This window comes from Falco rusticolus, chromosome 9, assembly GCF_015220075.1.
Source record: "Falco rusticolus isolate bFalRus1 chromosome 9, bFalRus1.pri, whole genome shotgun sequence".
Lineage (NCBI taxonomy): Eukaryota > Metazoa > Chordata > Aves > Falconiformes > Falconidae > Falco > Falco rusticolus.
Window position 1 is genome coordinate 12,673,989 of NC_051195.1, and position 12,039 is coordinate 12,686,027.

The window sequence follows — 12,039 nt, forward strand, 5'->3', positions numbered from 1 at the left end:
GAGAAATCGGTCACAAGTGCAAGCAAGATCAGATATTTTCATGAATTCCTCTTTCAAGTAAGTGCTTATTTAAGGAAAACAATTTCCATGTTTCAAATGAGATGTAAGAAGGTTTTTTTTAGTGAGAAAAAGCTTAAGCAGCTGCTTAACTGCCAATAAATGCGGGAGAAATATGTATTTATGTGCAAGCATAGCAGGGTGGGAAAGAAAGGGAATCATAAGTGGTGTTGGCCCAAAACAGGGCAGCATAAAAATCATGGTAAGAGTAGAATCCAAGAACACAGGTCAAGGGGGAAAAATCTCAAAAGTTGCCGCAGGTAATGGACGTCATGTTTAATTCTCTTAAAGTCTTCAAGTCAGTTCTGGTTCTCATGCTGTAGTGCAGTGGTTACTGGGAGCAATGTTTTGGTACAAGCTATGCAGGAGGGTGGGCCAGGTGGGCAGGTTAATGCCTTTGTTAGTCTTGAGATGTTAAAAGTCTGTTTAGTAATAACACAGCGGTGGCATGTCAGTCTCTTTTCATCAGTTAACTGAAGCAAGTCTGTCAAAAACAATTTATTCATTTGCATTATAGATGAATCCATGAATTACAAGGGAGGAAAGGGGGGGTGAGGTGGAAAAGGGTTTCTGGTTTTTCATTTGTTTGTTTTACAGACAGTAAAATTGGGAATCTGCAGTTTCATGGCTGGAGTGGATTCAATCACGTTGGTAGCTCATACCAACGAAGGTGGACAAAGATGTGTGCCGTGTTTCCAGGTCGGTTCCTCGGGTAGTAAAAGCAGCAAAAACCGCTTCAAGAGCAGTGTGGCTAAGCTTTTGCCAGTGCGCCACTTCAGTTGGAGCGTCTGTGTTGGTGGCATCTGACTGGAGCAGTGGGGCAGATGTCAGCATTACTTTCCTTGGCAGTGTGTAAGTACAACAGGGATCAAGAGCTCCATCCCGCCCCCCCCCCCCCCCCAAAAAAAAAAAAAAAACAGCTGACAGTACTATTTCCAGGAGACACAGGGATCAAAAGGTAGAGTTCCCTTCTCCACAAGTTCCACCTTGTGGTTCAGGGAATTGGCTAAAGTTCATCATAAATGCCACCTAAGATACAGTGGGAGTAGTGGGAAGGCAGAAAATGTTCTTAAGCAAACTGGAAATGGAAGACTAGAAGCAGTGAACTAGGGTCGTCTTCAGACTCGCCCAGAAGAAAGAAAAGCCTTTAACAAATAAGGTTGAAGAATATACAAAATTTTTGACAGAAGTGTGTCGGGAGTGATTGGAGACAGGTGGTGGAATGAAAACAGATTACTCTCTAGCCTGCTAACCTGTAACTTTAGATCTGTCAGCTGGAAGTTTGATGTATTTATACAACAGTCTTCTTTAAGACTTAATTTATGAAAGGAGCAGCAACTGTTGTATCACACCTTTGCATCTGAAAAAATGCTGGTTTTGTTCACCAAGGTGAGTTGAGGGGCTGGGAAGGAAATTGAGTACAGAAGTATTTCTGAATCATCCAGGGAAATAAGGGGTGCATCCTTAGATTCACATTACTAATACCTTTAAGCTCAAATGCCACAAAGGATGTGTCTCAAACTCTTGCAAAAAGTATTTTGATATCCTATTAAATTAAGGCATGCTCCAGAGTGTCTTTTTGCACTTGCCAAGAATAAACTAGATAAATTCTTAAAATTGCAGTCTTTATAGAGTCATTATTTCTGGAGGTGGTATGCTAATACAAGATTCATTAATATTTTGTTAGAGCTTATGCCATTCTAGTAAGAATCTGCATTTTATATATATGAGAACTTCTAACCAGGCTGAAGCAGATGTTCGTGGCATAAGGAGGATAAAACAGTTGGAGCAAATGATCTTGTTAGATTTAGAGATAAACGAAACTAATTTTTGAGCTGTGAGAAGGCAGGGAGAATTAAGAACTCTGGGGATACAAAGTTAAGTTAATTCAACCTGGAGTAGTCGTGGTGAATCAATGTAGTTCTCTGGGAGTATGTGCTGGCCTCCATTTTTGAAGGGGAAGGGTACGTAGCATAGAAACTGCAGGCTGTAGGTGTATTCGCTGTATTGGAGGCAGTAATGACAGCACCTGGGATGTAGGAACTAGGAAAGACCCAAAAGAAAAGCAAGACTACGATTATCGTTTCTCCTAGCAGTTTATAGCGAGTTGGTAAGTGCATAGGAGACTGTCCCGGAGCAAGGTTTAAAACATCTTTGGCAGAGCTTTTTCAGCAAGTGTCCTGCTGCTCCTCGGTCTGTGCCCTGCAAGTAAAGCCTGTGCAGAGCTGCCGGCTGGTGTGCCTGTGCACCGGGGGGTGGGTGGTCGTGGTCTCCGAGCGCTCTGTTCACTCATTCTGTCTCCACACGTCATTTTCTGGATAGCCTGCCTATATTAAGGTGGGGCTTGGAGCTCTATTTGTGTTGCTTGGTTTTAACTTCACTTCTGCAGGCAATGTGGTGAAGATGGAATAATGTGTCTCCTTTCACCCCGGCTTCTTAGATGATTTCTGTTCTCTCTGCCCTTTCAGAGCCTTAGATATGATGTGGACCAGTTTATCTGATAGCTGTAGGCTTCTAAACAGAGAGCGTACCGAAACAAGGCAAGGCTTCGGTCCAAAAATACTGACACTGGATGCAGTGCTAGGTGTGCTATGAGTGAGGGAAATGTTTTCTTCTTGTGGTAAGTCCAGTCCTTCAGCTCAAGCAAGATGTGATTTAGGAAACTGGTTTTGACAGCTAATCTGCCAGAGCTCACACCTCCCTGACAGGGTGGTGAGAGGAGCTGAGTAACCCTCTTGTTACAGAAGCAGATTTGTTCCCGCTGCGTGTCACTTCTTCCCCTGGAGGAGGGGAAAAACACGGGCACCTAAATGGGGAGGGTTATTCCTCTTGCTCTTCCCCATGACTCCAAAAGGCCTGTCCTTCTTTCGCTTTTAGCTACTCCTTGAGAAAGCACTTCTTAGCTTTTTCCTTCTCAGAAAGATGATAGAAGAATACAAGGCACTATTGCATCTGTGGTCCAAAATAACTAGTCGGGTTGCTCAGTTCCAGAAAACTTAGTATGAGGAAATGAAGTGGTACAATGACAAATGTCTGAGCAAGCATCTCACACTTTTTCCTGAATAGATAAAACATTTAATTCAGCTGGCAAGCCTCCAAAGCAGAAAATACTGTGCAGCTGTCAGCCTGTAGGGCTTTTGGAAAGATTTTGTGATTGATCTGCATATTGATCTCTTCCTTAAAAACATAGATAAACCATGTCTGTGCTGATCTGACGGGGTATGGCTGCAGGGATAGCAGAGAGACTTTGTTCTTCGGAGTCTGTTACTCAGCCACTGTGGCCTCCTCCTGGTTCTGTGTGTTGTGGATATGCTGATCGTACAGCACAACCAAAATAAGTTGATAATACGACATCCAGAACTTGAACTAAGGTGTTTAGAGGCTAAGGCTGTCTGCATTTCTATAATGGCATAAGTTTCAACTTCTTCCTGCCAGCTCCTGCAGGGAGACATCTGTCTGAGGAGAATGTTCCATCATTTGATTTACTGTCAGCTGCTTGCTGCAGCTTGCGTGAGCTAAAATTCCATGATCCAGTTCACTGGGCACCGTTTCAATGCAATGAACACAGTTTGTCCCCCAAAATATTTATGGTCACCTCCATTGTATTTGTGTGACTGAGAAGTAGAAGAAACAAACCACATACTTCATCAACAGTGGTTTTACTTTTAGCTAGAAATTTGATGGGATAGGAGAACTCTACTGAAGCTTTTATTAAGAGCCCAAGTTTTGTCTGACTGTCTCTGTAAGAAACATAGATGATAGGACAGTGTGCTTTTTGTATTTCAGTTCAGCTTGCATTTCTTCTTATTCCCTTGAGGCTCAACTATAATTTGCAAACATACCTGGAATTTTGTTTTCCTACATTGTCACGGGCAGGGGGAGGAATCTGATAAGTTACTCTTGCTTTTTACAAGTTCTTCAGAAATCCTGAAAGGATGTATTGCTTTAAGAAATACAATTCTTGTTTGCTTTTGCATTTTGGGTGAGTTGTTTGGGTTTGGTGTTGTGGGGTTTTTTTTGTTTTTTTCACTTGTGGCATAATTTTTCTCAGAAGAGTTGGTGGTGGTTGAGGATGTATCATATTGCTTAGGAGGAAAAAGTGATGACCTTTGGGCAGATCATCACTGCAGTTCAGGAATAAGGTGATTGGTAGTGATGGTAGATGCGTAATATCTTGTGTCCAGTCTGGGTGGGAAGGTGCAGTGATTTTAGGCTTGCATTCAGTAGATCAAGACCTGTAACTCAAAAGCCATGACCTTCATACAAGTAAATTACCATGCTTGTGCTATCTCACCATTGCAGTGGTGGTGAGTTCGTGTCTAGGAAGAAATCTGGTACTTCTGTAGATACTTAGACCACCATACAATTCATAAAAATGTATGAATAGTATGTTTCATGGAAGTTACATTTAATATTGGATTTTGCAGTTAAATATTCAATGCTGTTATTCCCCTGACAGTGGTCAGAAGCTTGTTTCACAACACACACACACACACACACACCACCCCACCACCACCCCACCCCCCAGAAAATTGTTTGCCGGCCAACTCAGTTTCCAAGTGATACGCTATTTCTCTGAAGTGAAACTGGTCATTTAAAAACAGATTTCCAGTAATTCTTTTTGGTGTTAGGACCACTAGCAAGAAGTGGGAATAATATATTACAAGATTCATCCCCCAAAAACCCCCACACGCCACTACCTTTCTGTGGTAGTATACGCGTTCGTAAAAAGAAATGCCTTGCAATAGTGCTGAAGATTTGTTTAGAAGCTTAAAGATGATGTTCCTCACTCTGAGACGCGTTGCGTACGTCTGAATGAGGTATTTGTGTTCCTAGAGTGTGTCGGTTCTGTTACACTTGTGGTCGGGGTCTGTTGCTTGGTAAAATGGAGGTGGGTGAGTGTTGCATTAAGGCTGATCTCGGAGCCATGTGCCAGCGCCTTACTCGCCTGTGTGGCAGCTGGCCTTGCAGTGCCAGGTTACAGGTCTGAACAGCCATCCTCGCTGGGGGTTGCCACAGATTGATGTACTGTTTCCTGTGTTCCAAGAATCCCTTTCCACTTTACTGTGATGACTAAAGGACACTGATGTGGTTGAATGTTGAAATAAAAATCCAGTTTGTTCTTAAATATTACGTGGCAAGGTTATTTAAATGCATTTTTCTTTTTCTTTTTTTTTTTTTTAAATTGGAACCACTTAAATTCTAAGTTTGCTGTAAACTGAAGATCAAAGAAAATAATTTGGTAAGGCAGCTTATTTTTTTCAAATATTGAAGAGTTCAAAAGAATTTTCCCTTTATCAGCAGATATAAGGAAGGAATCATCTTTGTCTTCTGGCTTTGTCAAGTTGTATAAAGACACCAGGCATGCCAAGTGTTATTGTTTTATGGGTGTACTATTATATAGGTTTCATGAAGGCCGGTGCATAACCTCACAGCTTCCAGCAGTGTTAGAGGTGGGGCAAGTCGGATGAAAATTGCACAGCTAATTACATTGAATATTTTCATAAGGTAAGATCTAAATTTCATCTTGTATTCTGCTGTGCAAACTGAAAATAAATGCAGTCAGGTCTGGCCTTCTTGCTTATACCAGCTAACTGAAGAACGCTTTCTTATGCTTGTTAAAAAAAGTTGAAGTAAATTAGTAACAATTTTGCAGCTGCTTATTTAGATAATCATTTAAAGTAGAATTACTTAAAACATCATGGAAATCCTTAGAAACATCAGCTGTAGTCAACATTTACAATCTGATTTTAATTTAATTGCAGGATAAATGTATGCTATGTCTCTGTTCTTTGGCGCGTGCATAACGAAATAAGGAATTCCTGTAAAAGGTGGGAACTTCTAGCAAATTCTGTTTACATGTCATTGAGTCATGCCTGGACCTGCAAAAAATCCCACTGAGTTCTAGGGTCATAATTAGGCGTGCCAGTTGTCCTTTTTATATACATATAAGTAACAACACAGAAGCACTAGCTGTAGTGCTGAAAAGGAAGGAAATGGAAAATGAGCAGGTGTGAGAAATGAGCTGAATGTGCTTTCCACACCAGGGGTTACAGGACCAGGTAGGGGGTGTCTGACAGCCCACTGAGAGCCTGCCCTTTGGGACAGAAGGCAGCGCAGGCCAGGGCGTAAGGCAGAGGAAGAGCTCCAGCAAAGATGCAGTCAAGAAGCCCTCTGCTACCACCGTTCTGTGGCTGAAGAAGGAGCAGCAGGCGTAAATGTTGGAAGGAAGAAAAATCAGCCTTTGTGGTGAAGGCAGGCGTGTATCCAAGCCTAGGTAATGGATAACCCCCGCGCGGGAGCTCAGCCATGGAGGGAGGAAGGAGGGGTAGAGCTGGTGACATTGAGGAACAGCTCATCCTACCTCAGCAAGGAATTCATGAATGCCAGGGAAACTGGGAGACCGCCAGCTGTATAGGCAGGAGTGAAGTGAGCAGAGCCGTGCAAAAATCACAAAAACTTTCTCACCTAATTCTTTAGTAGAAGAATCTAGTTTTCGTAATTTTAATAATGATGAACACTGAAAGAAGAATAGGCAAGTACTGAGCTCTGTGAATGTGAAAATAAGTGCAAGTAGTAGTGCCTTGCAGGCAAAGGCCATGTTTTCTAAAAACTGATGTGACGAGTTATGGTTATGTCAACCAACTTAGAACCTTTCCTTAAGGAAATACTGAATGTGTATGAACGTGAAACAAGATTAAGAATGGATATCAAAATCTGCTTTTTTAAATCATAATTTAAAATTTATTCTTTGAAGCACTTTAAATCATTATCTTCCACAGTGCGTGGGGGCGTTCTACAGCCTGTTGTAATCCCAGTCTATGAGATGCTAATTTAATTACAGGCTCAACTTTTGCTGTAGTTGTAGAGTTCCTTAATGTATCTGCCATAGTAAAAGTCCCCTTGAAAAGCAGGGGATTTTAGACACACCTGAGTAGACAGCAAGGTTTTTTAGAACGAAAAAAACAAACCAAAAACCACAAAACAAAGCTCAACAACAAATAAACCAAACGCCAAGTTAACTGGAGCCACTATTGGCCTTCCAGACATAACTAGGCCTGTCACTGCGGTATGTGGCTGCATGTGTTGGTATGTACAGAGCACAAGGCTTCCTTGTACAGAGAAGGAAGGGAATGGAAAGACGGCAGTCGTGAGGAGGGGTGGGGAGTAGTCTTGGAACCCGCGGGTTTCAGGAAGGCAGGCGGTGTGACCTGGCGTGGCTGCGGCAGGGTGCGTGCTGCCATGGCGGGGCAGGTGGGAGGGCGCGCTGTGGCCGGGAAGGGTGTGGGCTTCCTGGCAGCGGGCAAGAGCGGCTTCTGTTCACTGGGGAGACTGGTGGTGGTGAGGGAAACCTTTCTGTTTCTCCATGGGGAGCTCCAGCTCCAGGGAAGGTTTGAAAAGCTAACTCCTTTCAGCTTGGTGCGTGCATCAGCAGGTTTCTAGCCACAATGTATTATGAGAGATTATGCTGAATGGACAATTTAGCCCCCTTGATGAGTAGGAAATTTTATTTCTCTCCCATGAGGAGCGATGGTAGAGTCAAAGCATGTGTATAATTTGAGACTGGTTAAAAAAAACACACAACCACAACAGCCCAACATATCAAACACACTGGTTTTCATGCACTTATATATTGGCTTTTCAATAAATTACTTCTGCCAGAAAGCAAACTGATACCTTGAAAAAAAATAGCTTCAGTGGAAAAAAAAAATAATTAAGCGGTTGCAACCAAAAATTTTGTTCACCTCTTACCAGGTCATAATAAAGGAAAAGTGAGACTGGGGCGTAGCTGGACAGCAGAGAGTGACAAGGGCATGGGAGTGACAGAAGGGAAGAAAGCGGTATGAGAAGAGAACAGACTCAAGGGAAGAAACTGGAGGTGACTACAAGCACCAGGTGAGGAAATACTTCAAAAACTAACCTAAATGCATAGAATTAGTGGCACAGACACAATGAGTTGGGGACACGGGCAGCCAGCAATGCCAGAGGTTACAGGCAGATTATGTGAAATAAAGATTAAGAATCAAAGAACGTAAGTCTAAGGATAATCTCCCTTCCAGAAAGTGATGTGTCTTCAGCAGAATGGATGAGAGTATCTAGGCTGTACATGGATAAAAGAAAATACAGACATTGACTGTTCTGCCACACTCTGGAGTAGCAATCGCTGATCCTCTCTGGTCTGAGGGCCAAAACCACTTTGCAGGTAACATCTGCCGAGTTGCTCAGCCAAAGCTGTGGAGATGGCGGTGGCCTCCCTTGGTAGCAGGCAGACCGGGAAGGTTGTAGGCAATCCTTCTGACTCATCTGGCAAAGTCCGTTGTGCTCTTTTTTGGCACAATGGCTTTTAAGTGGTTGTTTTGGCTTCTCCAAACTTGGAAATAAAAAGCAGGCTGAAAAGCAGAAGTGTAAACCATATGAAATTGTTCCCCTGGGCAGACAGCAGAGCTTCCCACCACCTGCTCAGTTTCCCCTCTGTGGGGTCTTTGGGGGTGCGGTGATAAATACACAGGTTTGCCTCATTTCCCATCACAGCAGCTGGAAAGCTTGGATTGTAACAGAGACACAGCAGCAGCCTTCCTCTTCCAAGCAGAAAACAAAAGTAGCACATGCTGTTTTCTTGCTTGGGGTTGATGGTAAAGTTACAACGCAGTTCTCTATATTTAAGAAAATAAGTCTTTGTAAACAGTCCTGTTGCCAATATTCAGTTGTAAATATGTTAGAAGATGAATGTTTCTTTTTTGAAGTAGGTGTTGACAGCAGCTGTAATGTATTTAACATTCCAAGACCTTTCCAGTTTAATTAAATGCACGTAGCTGGAAACCTCAGTAGTCATCATGTGGTGAACTTCTTATGCAACTCATCCCCCATCTTACCTAGTAACCTTCTTCTTTTGCATTCATAAATTCTTAGTAGGTTTGAGTTAATATGTGCCTTTTATGAGATTTATTTTTCATTTTATTTCTACTTCACTTTTATGTTTAAGGAAGAAAGCCAGCTGGGTGAGGCAGCTGCTATTTTAAGAGACAGAGCTGAGATGCACCCCATGATAAGATTTTCCTTTTTTATTTTTCTGTTCTCAGATATGTTGATATTTCAACAGAGGCATTCTTTGGGGTGGGATGGTAGCTCCTTGTTAACAGAGAAGCATGAGGAGAGCTTGAGTGTAAATTTTGGAAATAAAAACCTTAAAATCAGTGAAACTAAAATTGGTCTTGAGAGTAACAAATGGTCAGAATACGTAATGACTTCTTGGGCATGAGAGCTTTAACCATTAGAGGGGCTATGGGTCTTGATTACAAACCAGAGATTTTGTTCTGGGTTACCATTAAAACATGCTGCTCACACAGTTACTACCAGAATATGGTTTGCAAAGTCACCAGATGGACTTACCAGTAAAGCAAGACCTTCCCCCCCCCCCCCCCCCCCGCCCCGCCCCCAGGAAAACCAAAGCAATACAGCTTTTTTTAAAAAAATATCTTTCAATTGTGTTCATTGTACAATTTTTGTTTGTAAAAAAGCAGAGTTAATTCAACTAGAAGGATATGTATTTATACATCTTAAAACACCTTATGGGGAAAATAGAATGTTATTTTCTTTCTTTCAAACCCCACACATGCATCCCTTGTTGCTCCATCTTTCTCAGACGTTTCAGTAGGACCTGGGACTCTAAGAAAAACTAAAAAATAAAAAAACAAACAACAGCTAAATGGAGGATTTAGCTTGGAATCAACTTGGTAGGAAAAGCCTCACTGACTTTACAACAATATCCTAGATTTTGGTCTTGTTAATTTCCTAGGTTTTCACAGGTTTAAATATGTAGAACAGTTAAAGACATCAAGATTTAAGTGAGATTTGATTCAACATTTAGAAGTGCAGTGGGTTGAATTCTGTGGAATCAGGCATATATTGCTTTTTACTTTTTTAATTCGGAGCCATACTAAGAATCTTTCATTGACTGCTTATCGCGAGACTCTCTCTGCAGCGATGAGTTTTCTCCTATATTGTACAACATCATGCCATATACACGAGCCTGCCTAGAACTTTCTCAGGAGCTATAATGGAGATAAAATACCGTAGCTGGTGAGATACGTACTTGCTTCAGCATTACTGCTGCTCAGCCAGCCTGACTGAACGTTGTAGAAAAATGACTCTCCTACCTCTTCTTTCATGTGCCTTATTGACATTTCAGATCTTCTGCAAACCTTAGTGAGTAGGCTGACTAGCCCATGAAATTTCCCAGCTTTTTTTTGTGTGCTCAGTTTAAGTTGTTTTTTGTGTCTGTTTTTTTTTCTTGAAAAAGATCGCATCTGCTTGTTCTCCACTATCTGTGGCAGATACTTGGTGTATGCAGTGAGTTTGTCACTGCTCACATCTCTCACTGGATATTTTAAAAGAAAAGATGTAACAAAATCAGCAGAAAACTGTCTTGCTTCTGTCCTTTAGTCACTGGTAGAGATAATTGCAAGGGCTGCATGCTGTGCTAAACCTTCAGCACAACTTGCCTGCCTGTATTTTTTCTTCTTATGTTTTGTAGTAGCTTTACTGTCACGGAATTACCATCTAGCTGCCTTTACTTCTATTTAATAGCGTTTGGATTAATGTGTAGAAATAGTTTGTGAAGTCACATATCCTATCTAAAAATCTCTTTTCTCCCCCGTTTCTTTCCTTCTCAGCTTTGCAGTCTAGTACAGGAGTTAAGCGGTAACTACCACATCTTTACAAGAGTATCACTTAGCCAAAAAAAATGCGAATTTCCATCTTGAGATCCTGGTGTAGATTAACACCCTATACAGGAAAGTCACTTGCCCTGTTGAAATCGAGTGAGTACTTCCCTGAGCAAGACTGGGCAGAAATACAGTCAAAAGTTTTCCCGAATTGGAGTGGGATGGGCTGTGTCAGGTAACTGGCACAAATGCAAGTTTGAAATTCTTTGGTAACAAAATCAACCTTGGTCTGCTAAAACGGGAAGTTGCTGGTGGAATAGAAAAGATTATTTCAGGAAAGCCAGGCTGAAGAGATTCAGCTGTTACCAGCTTAGATTTCATCCTGTGCTCAGAGCTATATGGGCCAAGCTTTCTTCTCCATTTACAGTTCATTCAAAGCAATGTAATGATTCTGTTCATACACTGAAGCTGTAAATTTGATTCCGTTAATAAAATGGACAGCAGAGATGTTTCCATGTCAAAGATAATGCTTCTAGCTTGTGTAACTAGTTCTAGTTTATATATTTTCTGGAACTAGTTGTTCTTTATAAAACACCTGACTAAATCTACTTTGATAATATTAATGATCGTTCCCCCTTTAGAGAGGAGTAAAGAATTTCTATATAAATTAATAAATTGATTCTGTGTTACTTGTCAAAGTTGTTGGCTTTAAAAGTACAAGATGAGGGCTAACATCCGTGTGTTTCAACTATTCAAAAGAAACCTGAGATCATAAACCCAACATCGACGCTCTGATGTCCCGTTCATTTCTCTCTGCATCATTGACTGAACTGTAAAAGTACTTTCTGAGAAGCTTGGCGTTGATGTGAGCTAAAAACCCTACCGCAGCCCAGACGGCTGAGGTGTGCCAGTGGTGAGGCAGGGCTGCTCATACAGCACTTTGAAGATAATACTATCTGTAGCAAGAGATAGTAGTGATTTGATCCTAGAGCCTTGCTGATGTCAGCCTTGGCAGGAAAAAAAAAAAAAAATTACTGTCAGGCACGAGTGATCTTCACAGTATTTGGATATTGCTAGGAAGGAATGTAGAAATAAGCTTTTGAGGCTAAGACTGGTAGATGAAGGGGTGACCCAGTGTGGAAGGCTGCTGGTCCAGAGCAAGAAACAAGCCAAATCCAAATCCTAAAATATGAAACCTCTGAAACCTGGGGGTAGAGGGGAAAGGGCAATGCATGTGCACCAGAATGAAGCCACCTGTCCTGCAGTTCCAAGTGCGAGTGGCTTGCCGGTACTGCTCCCAGCTTTTAAGGCTACACGG